Source organism: Drosophila persimilis, unplaced genomic scaffold (genome assembly GCF_003286085.1).
Source record: "Drosophila persimilis strain 14011-0111.01,24,50 unplaced genomic scaffold, DperRS2 tig00000000-arrow-pilon, whole genome shotgun sequence".
Lineage (NCBI taxonomy): Eukaryota > Metazoa > Arthropoda > Insecta > Diptera > Drosophilidae > Drosophila > Drosophila persimilis.
The window spans coordinates 16,845,797-16,870,456 of NW_020825288.1; positions in this window are offsets into that span (position 1 = coordinate 16,845,797).

Consider the following 24,660-nt stretch of genomic DNA (forward strand, 5'->3'; position numbering starts at 1 on the left):
TGCCGAAGAAAAGGGGTATGGCTTCTGGTTAGGGTTTGGGCCATGTTTTAGTTGCAAGGTCAGCACGTTTTCCGCACGGCTTGTCTGTCCATTAACATGATTAAAAACTGCTTAAGCTATTTTTAAAGCATTCGTTTTAGGCGCACAGATGACAATTTCACTGAGCAAAAGATAAATTTGGTTTACGTGCAACGATTTTCGCTGTGGCACCCGCTACATTTCGCAATTTACGAGGGGCACGGCACGCAGGAAAAACATTCCATGAAGAAAGACAATGTCTTCGGGTGTTGGGCCGCGTAGAAATTCTCACATCAGGACAAAGCCGCTTAATCCTTTTAGTGTTAAACGCGGGCCAAGTGGCAACCGGCAAACGGCAACCGGCAACCGGCAACCGGCAACTGCCAAGCGAAAGAAGACAAGAGGCAAGACAACTTTCGCTTTGGGGAAACTCTCAGAGTAGTACGAGTCCGTGTACGAGGAGAGTATTTCTTTAAAGTGAGACACAGCATGTGATGATGTGATGGGGAGCGGGGGTGGGTATGGGTATGGGGAGGCATGGACTTTGCGCTTTACACGCGTGTAATGTGCAAAAACGGCGTTTAATGCCTCACTAATCCCTCAACAACAATGCTGCCAATTTACGCAAGTGGCGCCTCAGCTCTACAACTTGCCACTGGCGCTGGCGTGGCCTCTCTGGGCCTGTGGCACTGGAAGTGGCAGCTTTGCTTTGCTCGTAGCCGGAGCAACTTGCCGCATAAGTGTAATGAATGGGGACGTAAGAGTAAGAGCGCACAAGCCTGGCAAAGTAGTAAAGCATCAATTTATTTAAGTGGATTCCAGCAATGCGTATATCCTTCGTTTGAGTACATTTTCTTTTCCGCCATTAGTTTAGCATTAGTTGGAAATTTTACAATATAACAGGAGTATCCATTTTCATACATTTTCTAGCACAATTTCTGCCATGGCATTCCACTCTGGAAACTGCTGCAAATGTTAAAATTGACCAACATTTTGTCTTTCAATTAACGGAAGCGCAGGCATTTCCCTCCCACTCAACGGTATCGAATGGATCGGCCAGCAACAATTGATGTCGCTATCATTCCCCATTGCCATACTCTCCACACTTCTGATAAATCTCCCCACACACGGGCAGAGGGGGCCTCGCACTCATATCATGTGCAGCGTGTAGCGTGGTGCACCCTTATACCCTCTAAATCATTTAGTTAAAATGAAGCGTTGATTGCCGTGAAGCTGTGCGTGAAAATGCATCAAACTTTGTTTTTGTCTGACCGCCTGCCCATTGTCAGTGCTTGTGTGTGGGTGGGCCTGTTGTTTGTTATACAGGGTATAAGAACACCACAAAGTGTATACTGTGCTTGGCAAACTGTATGTAACAGATTTTCAGACTTTAAAGAAAATAAATAGGCATATCTGTCTGTATTTAAAGCTGCATTTTATAAGACATGCAGAAAACTCGAAAAATTTGGCAAGAATATTAAAAATAAAGATCTAATCTTAATATGTTTTTGCTGTATACATTATTGTATGAATATACGATCTGCCGATCCATCCAAGTTTGTTGCGAACGTAAGCGCATATCTGTTATCTAAAGGACTACGAATATTAGAGCTGACGATGTATGGCTCTGTGATATACTCGTTTATATTTATAGACATTATAGATATTGTGGATACAAGTAAGAAAACAAGTTCCCTATAATCTATATGTACATAGCTTATACATAAAACTTATCCCTTTTACAGGTTATGGCCTAGTCGTATCATTATCTAACCACCTTTAGGTTGTTTTTGCTCTAGTGCATTGCGTTGTATTGCGCATATAAATTGCATTTTTAACAAACAAAATTTTTGGTATTGGTATTGCTTTGGCATGCAGCATGCAGCCTGTTTCCTTCTCTTTCTCTTTTTTCAACAGCAGCGCTTCTGTTGTAGAATTTTTCTGAAAGAGTGGCAGGGGGACCGGCGAGTGTGTTTTAATTGATTTGCCGCATTTTTGTTCTAAATGGCCAAATGTTGTTCCCACATTACGCATACGCCGTGTGCGCGTGAGCGTGCGTGTGTGTGTGCGTGGTATTTCGATGTTATTTCGCTAACGCTTCTTTTTCGCTAGCTGGATCGTTCACTCTTTCGCTCTTTCGTTTTTGTTTCAGCCTCGGAAGTCTATCAAAACAAAATTAATTTGCAGGCATTGGCTGGTATTTGTTTTTTGGGGGTTCGAGTGGAGTGGAAGTGGAGTGGGGATTGCAAAACTCGTGCGAAAATTGAAACGAAACACTTGAGTGCCAGAGCACTTCACACAGATACAGACACCGACGCGCATACAGACATAGGCACACACACGAACGGAGGTGGTACGCAGGACAAGGACATGGCGGAGTGTATTGGTGTTGGGGGCTGGTTGGAGATTTTGGGGTGCAGGGAAAGTTCAGGCCAAAAACTTTGTGAAACCACTTGAAAAGTTATTTACATTTTAAGTTGTTGAGGTTCACACGACGTCAAGTTGTGTTGTGTCCTTGTGATGTGGAAAATATCTGTAGGCAGGTAGGTAGGCGATACAAAAAGGAGCTGCTGAATGTGTGTGTGTGTGCGGTCGCCGGTGTCAAATCTGTGGACCACAGAGGCTTACATAGAAAATCTATTAAATTGCGGTGCCAGGAAGGGAGTCCCTGATGCTGTTGCTGCTGGCTGCTTGCTGTCACTCCCTCCCCCTCTTTCTAATGCTGCTACTCCTGTTCCTGCGGATGCTGAGGCTCCTTCTACTACTCCTCCTGCTGCCCCTCTTGCTGGTCGCTGGCAAAGTTTGCAACATAAAACAAACATTGGCGAGATATTCCATCCAGCAGTGCAGATCCCGAGCTCCCGAACGCAGGAGCAGCACCGCGCAAGTCTTGACTGACGACGTCGCACTCGACGCTCTCAATGGCTGACTAAACTTTTGAATAAAGGCAGACAGTTGGCCCGGAGAAGGGGACCAGGTCCAAGACTGCAGCTTCAGCTCCAGCTCGAGCTCCAGCTGGAGTTCGGAGTTGCAGCTGGTCTGCTGTCGCTGCTGCGGCTGCCGTTGCTGCTGCCGCCGCTGGCTCTGTTGGCAATGCAGTTCAGCCGGAAAACATAAAAAACTACTTGATTCTTCCTGCTGGAGTGCCAAAAGTAAGCACAGCAGCGCCACATAATAAATAAAGCAGACGGCACGGCACAGCAGGGGCCAAGGCACTAGCAGCAGGAAATATGGCACTTAAAGTGCTTTAAATAACATTAGAAAGTTCTGCTGTTCACTTTCTGTCTGTATGTGTGTGTGCGATACGATACCTACCAGTGCGTACGTATATGAGGAGATCCTGTCTGGATGTCTCCCCAGTCTCCCCCCGCCCCATCCCCATCCCCATCATTGTCGACTTTGTCAGTCTGTTTGACTTGTGCGAAAATCTTTCAAGTTGTGACAATCTCAGGCAAAGGCAAAGGCAATGCCAAGGCAGGGCATTGCATTTGTTAAAGTTGTTCATTTGCAAGGCAGTTGACAGACGGACAGAACAGACAGGAACGGAGACAGCAACTAAGGAGCTGCCTGTTCCCTTATTGTTTGTCTTGTTGCTACAACGCATATGACACTCGCCACGCCCCCACCGACACACACAGCACTCCAGCAAACGCCCATAAATAAAACATTTCACTTTGTTTTGTCGACTGCCTCTTAGCCTAAACAAACACAGAGAACAGAAGAGCCAAGCATCCCTGGAAGAAGAAGCATCCTCAGATCCAGCCTCAGCCTCAGCATCAGGCATCAGGCATCAGCATCCTCCTTCCTGTGACACACTTTGATTTGACTTTAATGCACAATAACATTTTATACGGCACTGGAACTGCCTTTGGCTGTTTGTCTCGTGTCTCCTGCTGAAAAATGCACAAAAGCCGGAGCCAAATTGATGATGGAATGACGTTGGAATGCACTTCTCGAGTGCCACGGGGAAACCTCATGAATGTGCCTTTGTTGGCGCCGCCTCATGTTCATGTCTCTGTGCGTGGGGCCACAGGCCATTAATCATTATTCAAATCTGAGCCGAAACATATCCTAATGGAAATGGATACGCATTTAAAAGCCAATTAGAAGAAAATTGCACAGCTTTGTGGTTTCTGCCTTTGAGTCGAATCAGAAGCCACAACAAAGTCATTAAATAACGAAAATCCAAAAGGTAAGGGGTAAAGTTATGTCTGGAATTTGTTTCAAAATATATTTGGGTGTTAGCAATGAAATGCACTTTAAATCAGCAGAAGATTTACAGCATGAGTTGAACCATTCATGAACCCCCATTCTTTCTTCTACAGTTGGAATGAAATGCTTTCTGGCTCTCTGAAAGAACTGCCTTTCTATTCCTAACATAATGAACTACATAATTAGTTGAATGCAAACTTTTTTACGCTGACTGACAACTTTATGGAGCAGTGGCCCGTCCACGAACCTAATGCAAATTTCAGCCGCTCATTCTGTCTCAATTTTTTTTGCGGGTGTGGACTCGGAAAACTTTGCTTAATTGGCAAAGAAACGAAAAAAAAAAAAAAACGAAAGCGAAGGGAGACTGCAGAATGCAAAATGCAAAATGCCTTCAGTTTTCATAATCTGCTAGCCGCGAACATGTTTAACTCCTGCACAATGTCAGCGGGCCTGTCGCCGCCTTGGTCTTGGTCTTGGGTTTTGGGTTTGGGCCCTGTCTCGACTTTGGCTTGGCTACATTTCAGGGCACAGAAGCGAAGAAGAAGCCCTCGACAAGTCGCAGAACTGAGAACTGGCGAACTCTGTGGAAAGTTTTCGGTTGCAGAGTGCTCTCAAACAATTTTTGAAATGCGCCTGGAAATTTGTTGACAGTTTGAGGTCGTTAACTTTCGGTCGCATTAGAGGTGTGCGGTGGTGTGCGGCGGGCGGCGGGGGCGCCCACCAGTTAAATATTGAAAACGCGCACCGCACCCCAAGTTATTCAATAAATGTCAGCCGGGAAGCGATGTCTGCAACTTGTCAGGTAGATTTTTGGGGGCGCCGCATCGCCTCTCGCCTCTCGCCTCTCGCCTTAGCTTCAGAGATTGGCCAAATTATTGCCATGGGCACGCGCCTGTCTGTCTGCAACTTCACGCACAATCCTCACGATTTTGCTGCCGCCCTCTACTATAGGGAGTTGCTTTTTCTTTTCTCTATTTTTCGGTGGTTTTTCGCGGGTTCGTGAAAGCGAAATCCGCTGTGTATGTGACCTTCGCTCTCTCTCTGTGGCTAAGCAAATTAATGCTGGTGCATGCAAAATTTAAACTTAATTAAACTTTCCCGCGGTGCAAGTGCATGTGCATGTGTGTGTGTGTGGATTCCGCTTTTGTGTGGCTCTGGAAGTGCAGTGGAAGAGCAAGCGCGAATTCAATTTTAATTATGAACTTAAATCGAAAAACTTTGCATTTACATGATGCCCGACCCTGGGCTCGAGTCGGTGTTCTGTGTCTGTGTCTGTGTCTGTGGCAGGATCCTGTCTGATGTCTGCGCCAACTACCGCTTTGACTGCTGCACAGGCCCATTGAAACAGACACTCGCTGCATTCAGAGCATTCACTGCGGCGCTGCTGCCACTGCTGCCCCTGCGTTTATTTATGCAAATTTTCGGGTTGTTGCACTTGCGGCGACTCTCCAACGCGCTGTGGCTAGAGAGAGAGATAGAGCGAGAGAGAGATAGAGGGAGAGTTCTAGCCGAGAGCTAATTAAATGTGGCCCAAAAAGCCATAGAAAACCGAGCCGCAGGCGTAGACCGCACCGAAAATATGAGATGGGCTTCATGGGCATTTTTAAAGCTAATTTAAAGGGCTCTCAGCTCCTTTGGGAGGGTTTTGGGGCATCGGCATGTGCCACACATCACGTGCCACGCGAAGACATTGCAGTCGATGTTCATGCATACAAATGCAGTCCTGGAAGCCGTGTGGCTGCCTTTTATGACGTCAGTGTGCGACTTTTGCCGATTGCCCCAGAAACTACTGCTGCTGCTGCGACTTTTAGTGTCGCCCTCGTCGTCTAATGCGACGATGCTACAATGTTGCTGCCTCCACGCCCATCTTTCTTTACTCCCATGTCCCATTCTCCCCGGTCCTCGGTCCTCGGTTCCATTCCATTGTCGTTTTGTTTTTAAAACAAATTTCCAAAATCAATATTTGCCGAAAGTGTTTTGCATACCAAATAATTTGGCCAAACAACTTGCAAGGCAGCCAACCACCACCAACCAACAAGATGGGGGAAAAAAATGGAATTTGTAGTGGCAACAGCAGCTAAACAAATTGTCAACAAATGATTTTATTTTCCTCCTTTTTTCGGGGCTCTTTCTGGGCTTCCCACACACACACACACACACACTCATATGCTAGAGCACCGATATCCCGGCACTGGCCTGGCCGCAGGGTCCTGGGGCAAACAATGAAAAATTGAATCGAACTTTAAGTCGTATTGGAATTGAAAGGGCTCTAAGAGCACTCTAAGAGTCGAAATTTGAATGCTCTGGAAGGCAACGAGCACTTTTAAAACTTGGATCGTTTTTTTTTTTTAATGTGGAAATTGGTAATGAGGCGATCTTTAAGACGTGTGGATATAGGGCTAGATATAAATCTGGAAATTAACTTCTTCCTGACACAGTTGTATCAGTCATTCCATGATGAATACTCTTCCTGGAGGCGGGAGACCTGGAGTCCGGAAATTCCTTCAAAAACGGAAGTTAAGTTCACTTCACTTCCTGCTTTGAAATGAGTACACCCATCAGCCATTCCGCATCCCCACCCTACTCTTCCACAGAGACAGTTTAAAAGTTGCCTAAGCAAATAAGTATTATTTCTTAATGTCCGCTCAAGTTTTCTTTAAGTTTTTCCCAGGTCTGTTTTTTACGGTATTTTGCATAAGCAAACAACAAGGGAATCAAGCATCAAGTCATATTTCAAGCGAGCAGCCAGCAGAACAGGAACAGCCCGACGAGGAGGTTCATTGATATATTACGTGTCTGAAAGCCGAGCGTTTGTTATGCCACGGTCCAGGCACCCGGAATGATCCGCGTTCTCCGTCCACAGTGTTGGCCAAACGCTAGTTGGCAACACTTCCGTCAGGCAGTGCAAGTTTGACACGCGCATCAACACGCGCTTTGTCAACCTGTGTCTCCATTCCACCCAGCACTGCATCCACTCTACCCACCGGTTGCAATAGGAAGAGCCCTTCCATACACACACACACAAATTCCCTCACGGACGCAGACACAGTCACACTCATGGCCTAGTGGCTACAATGTATGTATAGGAAATTGGTTTCGCTTGACTGCACTTTGCTGAAAAACCAATACCAAGAGAGGGAGAGAGAGTGAGACTCCGCCGTGCCGTGCCATCGGCTGGCCATTGAAGTCAGAGCAGGAAGTCTTCAGTGACCGCGTCGCACTCGATAATCAGCAATGACGGCCAGCCGACAGCCGGATGGCCGGACAGTCGGCAGGCCACAGGCTTAGCCCAGGTCTGGCCCAGGCGGCACGGCTATGCCGAGGACGAGGCCGAGGCCTTTCCTTGCCTTCTTTGAACCTACAATTAATTTACTTTGTTTTTCCAGTTGACCAGACATTAACATTACATACTTGACTTCCGTGCGTGCCGTGCCAGGCACACATACTCGTATTCGACGGCCTGGATCGAGCGGGGGGGCGCAGGGGCTCTTCGATTGCTGACCTGCCATATGCCGGCATTTAGCCATTTACTTGCTTTAAGCATCATAAATTATTTTAAGCTGCTCAGTTTACTGAACGCTCTTCTCGTTGTTTATATACGTTATGTATATAAGGGTGTATTATATGTAGGGGAGAGTATGTTACATAGAGAATTTCGACAGACTATTTCATCACAGAACTTCTCCGTTCAGAACTCTTGCTAAAGCTTATTAGAATCGAATACTTATTACGTTTTCTTGTATCGGCTCCCTTCAAAACTAATCCTAATAGCGGGTATCTTATAGTCGTATTATCCACCGTAGGGTTATTATGTGTTGGTCTGTTCTGTTCTCTGCCATAAGTGTGTGGGAGTGCGCGCTTTTTTGTTCTGGGGAAAATTCCCTTGAACGCTGAGCGGGGGAGCAAGGAAAATGTTTGGCAATTATGCCACACCTGGTCGCTGCTATTAGGGCGGCTCCTGCTCCTGCTCGGGCCGTCCTCCCACCATCTTACCTCTAATGACAGCCATTTGTGCAGTTTTTGTCAGTTGCGTTTATTTATTACACTTGTGTGTTGGTGTTGCCGCGTAATTTGTTTATTTGTTGCTTTAAAAACTTTTTCCATGCGACATGCAGGCAATTCCTTTCTCTCTTTATTTTTTATTTTTTTATTATATCGTGCCGCAATGTCAACGAGAGTTTTCCCATTTCGCGCATTTTCTCAGCGGCGGACGAACATTTATTTTGCTTTTGTTTAAAGCTAAGGGAGAACGAGAGAGAGAGAGGGAGACAGAGAGAGAAAGTGAGGCAGTGAGTGGTAAAAAAGGGGGCAAGAACGAAGCGCATTTGCATACATTGGATTTAAATATTCATTTGCTGCAAGTTGCCACACCACACAATCAGCAAGCACAATAAACCCCTGGACCCCTCCCGACCACCGGACACTGGACAGCAAACAAAAGCGTGGCGGGGGGGAGGGGCGATGCCGTGTGGCATCATCCTGTGTGGCATCAACGGTTCATTGCGGGTCAGGCCACTCAATTTTCAGTTTGGTTTAACTTCAAACGAGACGCAATGACAGCGAAATTGAATTTGTTGCACGTCAAGTTGAGCCGAGCGACGTTCCTGTGCTAATTGAAAGGATTAGCGGAGCGGATCGAAGCGAACCTGACCTATGACATGCCATATGGGGCAAGGGGCAAGATGCTCGCGGGTCACAAATGGCGAGAGAACAATAAACAAATTAGTTCAATGCAGCATTAATTGAAATGCTTTGTCGCGGATTGAGATAAGATTTTATTGAATTTCCATCGAGCATAAATTTCCATTGTTCCCTTGGGAGGATATCGAAGCATATACCACCCAAAGAAAGACGCTCCAACTAAATGCCAATTATAGAAACGATACTACTGTTCACGGTTCACGTTGCAAGGGAGCTTCGCTTGTCCAAAGCGGAGCATTGATTGGACTTAAAGTTGGCTACTACTTATTTAATTAGTCGACATTTTAATAGCCGACTTTGCTGTACAGTTTGGCTTAAAGTGGAGTTCTAGAGTTGTGCTTGCTTGGCCAAAATGTTTTCAAAAATATGAGGAGGCAACTTTGCATATTGGCCAATTTGGCCAATGTTTGGGCGTACATTATTGTTTGCCCATTTGCCGGCATAATTGCCATTAAATGTTTGGATGTTTCAGGTAAATATAAATTAGAAATTAGTTAATTTGCAGTTGCAGTTGCAGTTTGCGACCAGTGGCCGGCCTCCCGACCAGCAGCGGAGGCATGCCACAAATCAATATGAATGGGCATCCAATAAATATATGCATTGACATGCCGGCCAATTGCAGCAATATTTTAATTAAAAACGTTTGCTAATTTCATAATTTAAGCATATTAGCTACAGTCTTTTTTCGCGCTGTCTCTCTCCTTAAATACTTTTTCGGAAAGCACATTATTTATTTGCCAGCCATTTAATTGATTTCGATATTTATTTCAGTCAATTTTTTTCCACTCACTCCCACACGCAATCATGTTTTTTCACGTTAATTTACCAATTTGTCTGACAAAAATTATATATTATCATTAATTGAATACACGAATGCATTCACCTAGACATTTACAAGCAATTGCCATTGTTTAGCTACTTAAAGCCTACAAAATAGTATATGCACATATGCAGTATAGTTTTTATCCTCTTTGGGAATTATTTATGAAGCATCGACCCTGCAGATTGGCAAACGAAAAAGCTCTCGACTACACATACTTACCTTTTTGGGACAGGACCTTTCCTGCCATGGGCGGTGGCCACAAATTGAAATGCGAAATAATTTGCCAAAATAATTTCAATTATGAACAGATTTTAGAGAGTGCCTCGTTCTCGCTGTCGACACAAATGGCATTAGTTTTTGTGCTTCAGCTCGAGTGTGATTCAATTAAGCCTTGGACAGCCCGTGGCCCGTGGCTCCACTCGTACTTGTGTGTAGGCCACACACTGGATGTGTTGCAATTATGCATTTTACCATATTCAAGCGCACACTTTAAAGCATTTACAACATTTAAGTTAATTATTTGCTCAGCTAAAGCTTTCCCCACACTACTCGTATAAGGGAAAAGGAAATTAAGAGCAATCTATTAGAGTGGCTAGAAAATTCCTCCACGCCCCGACTAGATGTATCCTTTGTCCTTGTTCCCTTCCACAACTAATAATTAAGCCCGCACATACTCGTATGTACTAGCGACACCTTAATGGTGCAACTCTGACAATCTCTTTTCACATTCCGGCCATGCCGCACACATTTTGCCACTCTGTGGCCTTCTAATTGATGTAACAAGTGTTTGGGCCATGTATCTGCCAGAATTTATAAGTGGCAAAAGAGTCAGCAGAGACAGGACACAGTCAACAGTCCAAGACGCTTGTCGATAGTTGTGTTGGCCCTAGGTCATCACCCACCGCAGACACACACACACATGCAAACAGGACTCAGAACACAGAGGACACACAGTCAAACCAGCCATCCCCCCTAAGGATTCACACTCAATAGAAGGCGACACGTAGAGCTGGCCAAGTGAGGCAAGGCGAGCCAGCCAAGTGCTGATGGCCCAGACAACTGCTGGACTCCGGATGGTGGATGGTAGACGGTGGACTTCAGATCCAGATCCAACTTCGGTTCCAGCTTTGGCTGTTGCTTGTAATAAATTTGCTTCAAACATGCAATGCCCCTGGGGACAAATGAGGAGGACTCCTCTCACACTTTGGCCCCCACTTTGCTCGGGTCTTGCTCCGTCCCACAGTCCCGCTGTCCCGCTGTCCCTCTGTCTGGCTTTTGTTCTATCCGTCGCTGATGATGTCGGTTTGCCGTGCAAAGCCACAAATTGCCACTTGGCTGCCCGCTCGTGCCAATCTGCTGCAATGCCTCTTCTTACTGTCGTTATTGCTGTTGTCGTTGGTCTCTGAATAAATCTAAAGAAATAGCATTTAATGTCTATTTGCAAGAGATTAAGATAAAAAGCATTCTATTGCAATGGCAGTCCGGAACGGAATATGGCTGGTCAATCGCCAGGGACTTGCTCTCGGTCCAGGAAGCTGGTCTCCCCGTCTCCATGTCCGTCTGTGTCTCCGTATTCGTATCCATCTTCGACTTTGAATCGAACCGAAGGGCGGCGGGCATTCGTGCGGCTTATCGATCCCGTATTTTGTGCATTGTCTTCTGTCATCTGACCAATCCCTTTTCAAATGGTACGCTCTCGTGGTGCTGCCACAAACAAGTGACACAATCAACACTTGATAGAACAAACACTTCTAAATTAATTAAATTGCAAATATCCTTGAAGCAGATGCAGTGCTCTTACACACACACACACATATACCCCTTCGTATATCCTATATAGTTGTCAACGTACTCTCGTCAATACTCTCCGTGCTCGTAGTAAGAGTCTGCTCAAAGATAATCCTGGCCATCAATAATGCAAACAGTTCTTCCTGGTGCGCCCTGGCGCCCTGGTGCTGCTCCTCCTTCCCCCGGCTCGGAGGTGGAAGCGGGTCCCACTTGTTTGCCTTTTCCCACTGCCGTTCGCCTGCAGTTCTTTTATGCATCTTCCTCGGCTTGAGATAGTTTTCCTTTTGTTTTTTCCACTCGGAGTCGTTGCTGGCGGCCGTTGGCCAAAAGATTTCTCAAGTTGAGTTGAGTTTGGGTTAAACTTGAAAATTAAATGAAATATTTTGCAAGATACTCCCTAGCCCCGCGGGGGCTGCTACAATGGATCCAACATCCAACGTCCAACGCTTATGCAAATGCAATCAGAAAAATTCTGCAAAATTTGGTCACCTAAAACAAAGCCAAGGTAGAAGTTCATTTGCCCCCAAAATTATCTCCTTTTGTGACATCAATCAAAAGTTTTTTTTTTTTGGGGCGTGTATACCCATAGATATAGTTTTTGCACACCCATTTTAAATAGTGCCACGCCCATGGACGTAAGGACCCAGAGAGAAAATTGGCAAAGCCGCAGACTTGCTGCGGGCTCGGCGGCTGGTTTGGTGGTTGCGATGGCGGTTACGGGGCTGGGGATGGCTGCAATTACATAACACGAATATAAATTATGGGCGCATGTTAATTTTTCAATTGCTTAATGAGCGGAAGTGGCCATCATCGTTATATGTTTCAAGTTGTACATGTCGCTTAAATGAATACCCCCCATGGAATGGAATGGGCACCGAATGTGGTATATGGGCGTGGGCGGTGTTGGGGCGTGGCATCGTCAGGTGTTCCACACTGCACTGCATAATTAATTACAATTAGGCGCATCGTGGGGTTTGATTGGGGGCGGAGGCCCCAGCCCCCTCCCCCCCGCCTGTTAATTTGTAAAAGTGTTGGCCCGTCCATTGTGTTGAAACGTTTAATTTATGGGCCAGCTGTTAAATGTTGCACTTTGTGTGACAAATAGCCTGCAAAGTTGCATATGCACTTTGTACTTTTCCAAGCAGCAGCAGCAGCAGCAGAGTAATTAAGACCTTGAGTGGCAACCAAATGTATTGTACGTTTTATTAGGAGTCTGAGAATGCATGGTAGTGCTTGAAGGGGAACATCCAGGCGGGGGGCTTACTGTACTTCTGAGTGAATTCTTTGTATATAAATCTTCCTTTGCCGACTGATTTATGAAGCCACTAGCCCATTTTTGAACACAACTTCGTGCTTGTGTAAGAGCACGCACTAAGAGTATCCAAATGCGGTAGTGTTGTACAATATAAGAGCCAAAATAAAGGATCCTAGACTGCATAAAGCTTATACATATCAATGAATATTTACTAGGGGACAAGATATAGAGATATAGAAACTGACTACCGGGGGTCTGAATGTCGAGGCACGTGTACTTCTATAAAAACCTTTGGACTGGTTACATGTTAAGCCTTATGCAATGTCCATCTGTAAACTTGGATACGAAGTGCTCCATTGAAAGACAATGGGTTTCTGGCTTGGGCAGACGCTGCTGCCTCTTGAGAACAAATTAGGAAAAATCAGTGTTTGTTTTGTCCTGGATTGAAATGAAATACATAGGTGCCTGGGCTCCAATGGTTTCCCCCCCTGATTCGACCTTGTTATTGGTTGGACAATGCCAACATTTTTGAATTGAATTTCGCTATTATTTTGTCTGAACTCAATTTCATGGCATTTAGAGCAGATTCGTTTGTAGCCGCCCGAGTGACGTAAATTAAATTAGTGTCAAAAGACCATTGTGTGTGTGTGTGTGTGTGGCAGTGTGAGTGAGTGAGTGAGTGAGTGAGTGAGTGAGTGAGTGTCTGTGCGTGCCTGACACGACCGACAAACATAATGACCACCGGCACCAGCAACACTAGCAATGCCAGCGAGCCAGCCAGCAGCACCACCATCAACAGAAACAGCAAAAGCAGCACCGCCAGAAAAAGGCAAGGCAAAAATTGTATGCAAATTATGCTTGACATTGTTTCAGCATACTTTTTGGCGTGTGCGCCAAGACAAAAGCTGACATTTAGCCCAAGGAGCATAAAAAGAGATACAAACGGAGGTTCCACAGGCAGTCACAGACAGCGAGACAGAGAGAGAGAGAGCGAGAGAGAAGTGAGAGAGAGAGTGAGAGTTGGGTGAAACTTTGTGACATTTTTTGGCGCGCACAGCGGAAACGTGCAAAACTGGCAAATTTATAATGAGCCGCGGGTTCAACGTGGCGTCCGCATCCGCATCCTTGTCTGTTTCTGGGTTCTCTCGGAATCTCATCTGCCTTGCCTCTCTCCATTTCTCCATCTCTCCATCTCTTCTCTGCACTGTTCTGTTCTCTTCTGTTCTCCCGTTCACCGCCAGCGGCGCTTTCTTTTGCTCTGCTAAGCACTAAGCGCATTTGTCGCACGGGTCTCGACTTTAAGGTTCAAAAGGTTTCGCTTTTGGCCAGAGTGCTAATACCTGAAAATGCTTTTAAGAGTTTTCACGCCTTGATTTATTGGCTTGCACGCACTGCGCTCCTTATGCAGTGAGCATTTGCATTTCAAATCTGCCACAAATTGATGCATGGGATCGGCGCCGATCCGATCCGATGGCTGAGAGCTGTCTGAAATCGGGGTGTGATGAAATTTATTGCAATATTGATATTAAATGCCATCGGACGTCGCTCAATGGGCCTTAATTTAAATTAAAATACGTTCCGAGTACTTTTGCCAGGAAGCTTTCTGCCGCTGGCATTGCATTCAAATTTATTTTTCACGCATAATAAATGCATTTCCGAACTTAATTGCTATAAAGGGGGCATCTTTCTGCCATAAATAAGATAGCAATCACCACAGAGCCACAACAGAGACCGCCATTAACAAAAACAATATCCGAATCAGGCACCACCTCAATGGGAATATAACACTTTGTGTGTTTCCCTTTTAAGCCCGGCAAGGCTTGGCTTATTTAATTTCCTTCTACCGCCGCTCTACCGCTACTCTCGTGACGCTTCTCTCTTTGCCAATTGCTTTTGGGCCATGTTTCGCGAACTTTGAGGCAAGTAATCAGCTTGCACTTGAGCGGCAGGCATGGGTCTGGGGTGTGGGCCTGGGCCTGGGTCTGGCCAAGCCGTTGACAACTTGACTAACTTTTAATGCAGCTCACTTAAAAGTTCTCGGCGACTGCAGCAGCGGTGGCAGTCCCGTCGTTTACTTTATTAAAGAAAGGAAAAAACCTTGATGCAATGTCAACCAGGAGCAAAATTTCCATACAAAATGTATCTCTATGTGCGAGCAAAGTGCTTCCTTAAAGGTGTTGGCCAACTATTCTCTTAATGGTTGGAAATATTTACGGTATTCCATTTTCCGTAAATACTATTTTCACTTTGAGAGCAATTTTAACAGCATTAATGTCGAGCATATGCAAACATCAGCCAGGACATCCAACACCACCGCCCAGCCCAGGAGCTAAACGAGCGACAGACACAACAGAGAGTTGAGTCGAGTCGAGTCGAGTCGAGTCGAGTCCAGAAGAGTCGGGCAGAGTCGATTGCCGGGCACTTGGACACATGTAATAATTCAATTGTGTGAACATCTATTAAGGAAGATTGATGACAAGCGGCGGGGCTACCGGAGAGTCTCTACTGCTGCTGCAAGGTCTGTCTGGACCGCTGCTTCTGCTGCTGTTGCTGGCTCCTCGGTGGACAGTTGCCAACAGAAAAAAGCAGATGCACAGACATACACACGCATACAGCCATGAAATAAATAAATAACAGCAGAGTCAGAGGCAGGGTGTGACGATGGAGGAGGCGAGGGCATCTATCATACGCGCCATGACTGTGGACTCTGGAGCAGAAACGCTTTTCCTTTTTGACGACATCACACACGTAGTCAAGGTGTGGTGTGTGTCTGCTTCTCATGTTCGGAGTTCCGTTCCAGAGCTTTTTTCCTTTTTATTGTTGTTGTTGTATACCGCACAGTCTCGCATGTCAAATAAACGCTGTCAAATGGAAAATAATTCAAGCTGGGTCAGCCATGGCATTCCGCCACGGGGCAGTAGTGTTTAAAGCGCTAACAGGGGACCAGTCATTGAGGCATGATGCGCGGTAACCCGAGGAAGGACCAGCAGACCAGCAGGGGAGCCAGCAAAAGCTGAAGCAATATTGACTTACTGCCGGGCAGTTTCAACCTTATTAAGTTGACATTGAGATTGAGGCGAGCAGCCGCAGCAGCTTGATTCTATGGCGCTCTTAAAGCTGCAATTCCAACTAGCAAGCAAGTGGAGCGTTTTGGTTGCACTCTCCCTTTATGACAATACGCTTGAGTGCCTGCCCCAGTGGCTTTAAAAAAAAGCAAGCAGAAGAAGTGTGCGATAACTGGAAACAAGCTGACATTTATGCAGTTTGCTCGGCAAGCCTGCAGGCAACCGCTCAAGCACAGCAGAGCACATACACACTCACACATCTTAGTCGAGCAAAGTGCACATATTTTGCTGTTTCAGCAGCGGCAGCAGCAGCAGCAGCAGCGACTCCGCAACAACAAAGCCAATACAAGGAACTAACGAGCTTATTTCCAGACACCAGCACACCAGCGCACCAGTACACCATTCAAAGTCGAACCGAGAGCTAGGGTTGAAGCTGTAGCTGCAGATGGAGTATGGAGTAAAAGCCTGGCGGGTACATCACATGCATGATTGACTGCGCAGTTGTGCAGCGAAACGACTGATAGTCGTCGGCCAACGACAGACAGACAGTCGAAGGGATAAAGGACTCAACTCCGAAACGGGGGCAGAACAGGTGCCATATCCCATCGATTGTCATAAACTTCAGTCACAGGCGCAGTAACAGTCACAGTCACAGGCACACTCACATGTCTTGGAGTTTCCTGCCACTTCATTTGTAAGTTTGATCTTCTGCAGACTCAACGGCGGACGATTATAACGACTCAGGTTCGAAGCGTCCACTGATGCAGAGAGAGACAGCGCGCGAGGACAGCATCAAAAGGACGCTTCAGCGTAAACCAATTAGAGGAAGCTGACTTAATAATGGTCTATGCCGGTAGAACGCAGGTGGACGCAGGAAGATGCAGCAGAAAGATGAGCTGACAGACAGAGGGCCAAAGATGGAACGCCAGGCAGCTTCTTTTAATAAAAATTGCATTAAAACTGAAGTGTGTAGGGGCAGGGGTAGGGTTGGGGGTAGGGTTGGGGGTAGGGGTAGGGGTTGGGGTGTTTGTGGGAAGAAAGCAGAGGAAAGTGCAGACAAGAAAAACTCTGTGTTTCACGGGCTTAAGCTGTGAGTTAATTAAAAGTTTATTGCAACCCAGGGCTGCAGCAGAAGTTTATCGCTTGAATAAACCCAAAGTTCGATCACAAATTGGTAATTGAGAACAGCGCAGCGTCCCGGTATAAAAAGATGGATATTAACTGTGGAACGTCATAAACAAATAGTGCAGTCACATCCCTGTTCATCCCATCTATCATCCTCTCTCTCTCTCTCTCTCTCTCATTATCTCTCAGGCAAAGTGAGCTGCTGAACGAAGCGGCACTTTAATAAACTATTATTAATTAAATGTTAGTTCTTGTTATCAATTAAAAACGACTGCCCTGGCAGCACCAAAGGATAGCGCCGATAGACTGGAGGGAAGCAAAAATACCAAGGATTATATGGGCATTCGGTGTCTGCCTCGCAGTCTATTGCTGGTCCTGCGTCCTGGGGCCTGCTCAATCATTGCACGCAATCGCCAAACAGAACACAAAAGAGGAACAATTAAGGCAAGCAATTAACAGGCGATCAAATTGAGTGAGTTGCCTTGTTGTTTGTCACTTGTCTTCTGTCCGGTACGCTTCGACTCGATTCGTTTCGGTTTTATGCTCTTCTGTCTGTCGCTCTGGTGGAAAACCAATGCGAAAACACGACGATAGCAAACAAGGAAAACCAATAAAATGAACTTGTCATAAAATTAACGCATTTATAAAGCAAACAATGCGGGATTAACAACAGCTCTGCCACTGCCACTGCCACTGCCACACATCGAGAGCCCAGAGCCCACAACCAGTGGCGCTGCTGTCATCCCATCGTTTGACGACAATGAGGAGCAGAATGGCGGCATAAAAACTGCTGTTGCCTGCCTCGTGCCCTCCTCGTGCTTCGTGCCGTATGTTGAACTAAAGCCATTTATAGGCCATTCGTATTTACATGCTGCGGACGAGTTGCGTGAGAAATAACTGCCACTTCATTTGCACAGGATCCTGCCTCCCGGGCTCCTGGCAAACAGATAAGACAAATATCGGGCCAACACACACAGATCATCATCATCGAATGTTTATGACAGACTCAAAGTTGGTTGACTGGCGGGTCATTAAATTAAAATTTGCACACGATTTGCCTTGACATTTGCTCTGATGTATACCATGTATACTATATGTATACAGAAAAATATACGATGGGTTCAGCAAGAGGTATGCCCAATCTGTTGAATGGAACTTAAAGTAGTTTCTACTTAATCATCGGAAATTGAATCAGGAATTTTACCTTGTTGCGATTACAATCAGAAGCTAAAACCGAAGTGGGCACGCCCTAAGGAGCTTTTTTTGCAATTATATGGAAAAATTAAGATTGAACAAGGAGCACACATCAGGAAATATTTTAAAATATTAAGGAAAAACTCAAATGAACCTCAAGCCCAAAGAACATTGTAAGAGAAGCTCAACAGTCATTCGTTATGATTTCGTATTTTGTTTTTGATTGTTTCCTAGTGCCAGAAGTAAACCTATTTTTAATGCACCACTCACTCAAAAGTTACAATATTATAGAATTTTCTGATCAAGAACAAAATCATATTTGACATTTAATTGAATCAATAAAGTATTTTATATTTTATCTCTTAGTTTTTATACATATATTTCCTAAACTTTGGTTTTTCTTTTGAAAACTTTTTTTTATTTACTCTTACTTTTATTATTTCCTAGAAGAAGTATAACAATTTCTATAAAAGTATATATAATTATATCCTGTTTAACTTAAATTTAAAAAATATAATACATTTATTAATCTAATCTAATATTTAATTGTTTAAATTTTTTTAGTTTTCTTGTGAAAAATTGTATTTGTTCATTGATTACTTTTATTTTATGTGTTAGAGTCCACATAGGAAATAAATTTTAATATGATATGCTCACACTCATGGGAGTGTAGTACTGAAGTATTTGCAATGACTTCCATTCAGTGTAGGAAGGGTATCTCAACATCGTTGTGGCAGAAATTCTCCATATTTCCATTCAATATTCCCATTTTCTGTTGTAGTTATGAGAAAGTTATTGGTGTACTTGTTGTTTGTGTCCTTATGTATAAGAACATGAACATGTACATGAGTGCATGACAGCTGGTGGCGGCGCGCACTTTGCGCCTTTGCCCACAAATTACTGCAGTCAAATTGATCGATTGTGCCTGAAAAGGAGCGACAGAGACGGCCGGATACCGGTACAGAGAGAGAGGGGTAGCAAGGGAGACGCTAAAGGGCTGTGCTCGATGTCGTAATGGGAACAGAGACAGAGAAAGACAGCCAGAGCAGACCAGAAACGGCAGAGAGACAGAGAGAGAAAGTTTTATGATATAAGGCAAAAGGCACTGAACTGTGGTAAACGATTTGTTGTTGTTTTTGTCTTCCACATTGCATGCCACAAACACGCACACACACACACACACACACACACACAAACACGCACACGCACACTCTTCTGACACACTGCCAGGAGAGAGGCACACACAAGGACTCACACACAGATGAATTGAATTAAATTGGATTCGTTGAGTTTGTGTAAACAAAATTTTAATGTCTTTTTGCTTTTGAAGTCATTCACTCAAACTCAAGTTGAGCTGTGCAGCATACAGCACCCAGCACTTAGGCAGAGGCTCAGGAGCGAGGACCCAGGACCAGTACGAGGCTCAGGATCAGGACCAGGCCCAAACTCAGAATCCACTACGCGAGACTGGGGACACCAGACAGAGGCAATGAGAAGACAAAGGCGGCTAAAAGGGGGACAGGATGAGTGTGGGAGTCGGAGACGGAGTCGGCCATGATGTTGATATGTCTGACATAAATTTCATCAACTGTCTAAGTTAATGACAGTAAATTTGTTTGAAAATTGCTTTAAAATGGCAGGGCAACCAAGCAGCGCAAAAACAGAAAGAGCGAGAGAGAGAGAGAAAGGGTGTGGGTGTGGGAGGATGAATGGGTGGAGGGGAAGGCTGCCACGTTGGTTAGTTGTTAAGGTAGGCACACACACACACATACAGCCAGAGATACTTCTGGCAGATACACACGCATACAACGAAATCGCTTGGGCGCCATGTCGCTCGCGCGCTGTGTGTCGCTGTGACAGCCATGCGCCAAAGATGCCAGCTAGAGCCAAAGAAATGACTGAATCCAACGAAATGTGTCATGATAACTCAAATAAAGAATGGAAGCCAACCCATGCTGAAGCCCGGCCCTGCTGCTACTCTCCTGAGTTCAAGTCATTCAGCCAGCCGCGAAATGCAAAGTGCGCGCGGCAGTCGAGGCAGCGGAAGTAGCACACACATGGCCAACACGAAGGCTAAGAGAAAGAAATACGCAAAAATAAGCAAACAAAAAAAAAAGGGGGATGCCAGAGCTAGGATGAACTTATTACGTAACGGCGAATTTATGAAGTGAAACGAGTTAAATGCCAGGCCAAAAAGCAACGCCAGGGCGTGGCATACAACAACAGCCCCAGACCACCCGCCAAAAAATTTTTAATCTGATGATGTCAACACAAATTGTGGCGCAGAGAGTCAAGGGGAATCCCCCCATCTTCTATCACCCGTCGTCTTCCAGGGCAAAACACAACCCGAAAAAAACAGAGAGAAAAATGCCACCACTCTCAAGGACTACACAAAATGCTCCGACGACTGCAAAAGGTTAGACGGGCATCGCTCGCCCTGTGCGCGCCTTTCGAGTGGCGCGCGCGCTAGAACCTGCAACTCAAACTGCCACTGCCACTGCCACAGCCGCAGCCACGGCTACTGCTACAGCCACCGCCATAGCCATAGTCACAGCCAGAGCCCAGAGCCCAGCGCCCAGAACCAGTGCCGTAGCGGCGGCCTTGTAGTGTCACTTACAGCACATAAATTTGCGCGGGTTTTTATTATTTTTCATACTCTGCATTATACAACTGCAATTTGCAGTTGCCTCTTTGCCTGTTTGCCGCTCCGGGGCCACGGCATCGCGCTAATGTAAGGCACCGCAGCATGAAGGATATTTCTTGGCTTGTTGAGAGTGTCGCTCTCGTTCTCGCTCTCTGCTGGTATCTCTCGGCGCTACTTTGGAGGCGGTCGGAGGTGACTTCCACAGCCAGCGGACATTGTTGAGGGTCTAAGCTGCACTCTCGAGTCGACATGTGCTAAATGATGACGCTCTTCAGGCCTGCCATTGGACAGGTAATCGTCGTGGAAGGGATGTGGAATCTTTGCTGTAAAAAGATGGCTAAAGCATTGCCATTTTCATTTCCAATTAAATATATCAATATTTACATCGGGCAGTGTGATGTTTGAATGCATTTAATTAAGCCGGAAATTCAAATATGCACAATTACTCGTGAAACGTGCAGTGCAGTGGAGTGCAGTCCGTGGTCGCCTTGGGTTTCCTGCTCTAATGGATGGCACACAATCGCTACGTTTTCGCGCTCACCCTCACCCGAAAATGCCACTGCCAGTGGCATTATTGCGCCTCGAGCTGCTGGGGGTCACGTGTGGCATGTGGCATAAGGCATGTGGCATGTGAATGTGTTTCTATATCTCGCTTAAATTATCGGCAGCGCCCGCAAGTATATCAAATTTACGGCACACTCCCAGGGAGCATGCATAACACTGTGTGCGCCCTGTAGGTGGGGTTGTAGGGTTGTGGGGCTGTGGCACTCAGAACCTGCCAGAGGCGATCGGTTACAAATGCAATACAAAGATAACAATGTCAGTGGCAAAAACAATGTTGTTGCACAATTAAATTGCATTCCGCGAGAGAGCGCGAATTATGGAAGCAAACTAAATGAAATGGCAAATGGTCGTTTATTAAATTTTAAATCAATGAACAAATGCCGGACTCAGACACGGCCACGGCTACAGAAGACAAAGGGAAAATGGCAAAGGCATGCCATGGCAAACGACAAGAAAATGCCAATGGAGATGGAGGGGCATGGGGCATGGTCAGGGGCAGGGGCTGGGGCAGAGCAGCACAATTTAATGAAAGTATCACAATGATTGGTTTCCACTGGCGACTAAGCAGCGGCAAAAATGTCCAGCATAATGAATGGCATTGGCAAAGACACTGGGCGCCGTCCAGGACCATCGTCGTTGTCGACGACGACCGTCTTCGTCCGAGTTGCATTAGTCGCCAACATGGAAATGCTATATATAAGCCCAGGCAGGAGCAGGAGCCCTGGCTGACAGGCAGCTTAAATCCTGCCGAAAGCGCAAGAACAGAGTAGAGCAGCAGGAGGAGCAGGAGGAGCTGCAGCAGGAGCAGGAACAGCAGGAGCAAGATGCATTGTTTGGCGTAGAATTTAATTTTAGTTTAACTTTGTAATTTATCGATGCCGTATGTCGTCGACGAGCTCAAGCTGCCACTCCTCCTCTTCCTCCTCTCTATCTGCTGCCACTACTACTATCCTTCGACCGAAAACAACAGCTACAGCAGCAACAGCAGCAGCAGCAAAAAAATAGACAAGGCTCCGCCGATTGGGAAAAAGGTCCTTTTTTCTGGGATGAGAATGAGCCTTCTGCTGGTGGTGCTCCCTCCCGGACGGCTATCAAGCGCATTCGCTACGACGACCTTCATTAGTGTTTTGTTTGGCTTTGGCTAACCATGGGGGACAGCCGGGGAATCCCTTTTTTGATGTGGGCTCTCCGCTTTTTGAAGTTCCCGCCACTGCATTCCATGTTGGCCATTGTGCCCTCCAACCTCCCCCTCTTTGTACAGCTGCGCTCTGTCTTGCATTTGTCTTCATCGACAGCCAAGTTGTTAGCTCTTTCATTTTTCTTTTGGTCGCAAAAAGTTTTGACTCTCGCACTGCCACACTGCCACTCTGTTGCCAATCCCACTAGCTTCCAATGGCTGCTTCTGGTTGCCTCTGTCGAGGGGTATCACTGGCTAACTCGTTTGTCTTTTCAGTTCACTTTACGTATACGTAATGACAATTAGAATTGACAGACAGCGCTGCTGCTGCTTCTGATGCCCCGAAAAGTTGCTCCCTCGGACAGCTCGGACTGCTGCCCCAAGCAGCTGTTATTGTTGATTGCATCTAATCCCAAAGATTTTATACTCGCTGCACTTCCAGTTCCAGTTCCAGCAACAGCAAAAGCAACAGCAACATCAGCCCACTCCATTAGCTCTTAATGAACAAGTTGCCATCGTTTTGTGGGGAGAAAAGAAAGCTGACTTTATCTATACTCTGATGAGATGACTATCGTTCTCGGAATCATCAACGCAAGGGGACTCTTCAGTGCATAGAGTACTTGTAGAATAATAGTTTTGGCCCGAACCCAAGCTGAGGCGCTTGTTAGCAGCCGTATTACGTGCTTCATGCTTTTAATTTGTGGGTGTCGGGACATTCAACCCAAATCAGGACCCAAATCTGAACGAGTAGGAGGGAACGCCTCCTCCTCCTACTGCTCGTATCCGGAAGATACTTTCAAGTGCACTTGAGCCGGCATTTATACTATTTATACGCATAGCCAAGTAGCTCTGAGTCGGAGGCCAATTAATATGCTCGCATTACAAATATGCGCTCAATTACGCATAATTAGTCAAGCACGTGTGGCCCGCCCTGTCCATTACCCATTACCCAGTACCCATTGCCCATTATCCAGAGGCATATCCCTATAGCCTTGTGGAAGAAGCCATGAGAGTGGGGAGAGGCCGCCAGTCTGGCTGTCTCTCTGTCACTCCGTTGGAACGTCTGTCATGTACACGAAAATCCAATTTCGCGTGGGTTTCATTAGCAGCTCGACTCTCCCTTTGCCTTTGGCTTTGCCTTCTGCTGCTGTGGCAATAGTAGATGTCTCCTATGTGGCGGCTGCCGACTGGTGACTCAAGCAATTTGGCCGCTTGCGTTTTGTTACACACAAAAAGGACGAAACCGCAAAAAATAATTAAGCACTCGGCGAATTTTGGTCGCTTGACAATGTCAGTGCTCAGAAGCAGTCCCTTCCTCAGAGTAGAAGCAGTAGAAACAGAAATCAATAGCAACAGCAGAAGCAGCAGCAGCGTTATTGAAATATTTGCAGCCTTTTTTGGTTACAGTTTCGCTCTCTCCCCGCTGTCACCCCCTTGGTACTGGGAAAGTCTTACGCAGCAGGGAAATTCTCTTGCCACGAGAAATGGCAATAACGCAAACAACAACAGACATGTGTCGTTTAACATTGTGCCAGAGGCATTCGCAGTCGCATTCAGATTCGCATTCGTGACGTGGGCTTGCTTGCCATTGAGTTGTCTGCCCATCAGTCAGATAGTCATCCAGTCTAACAGTGGGTTTGTCTGTCTGTTAGTCAGTCAGTTGGCTCGGTGTGCTTGTTGGTCGGAATCAAATGAAGTGAAATCGATGCGCCGCTGACTCTATTCATATCAGGACAAGTACTCGCACAGCTAGGCCGAAGGCAGGCAGGCAGGCAGGCAGGCAGGCAGGCAGGCAGTCAACGATTCAGTCATCCGACCAGCTATTCAGCAACCAGCAACCAACAACCAGATACCATACTAACAACCATCTACCATCTAGCAGAGAGTATCCTGCTGCGGGCTAGTGCCATGCGGGCAGCTGTCAATGTGTCTATGGAAATGCGCGACGTACATTTGAGTGGATTTGCTAACTGATTTTGTTATATATGTAGTCGACTGGCGGCTGGCTGCGATGATGCTGCTGATTGCGATGCCGCCTCTCGGCTGTCCAAAGTGTCCTCTGAGTCCCCTCCCATATCCCTCCCATATCCCACT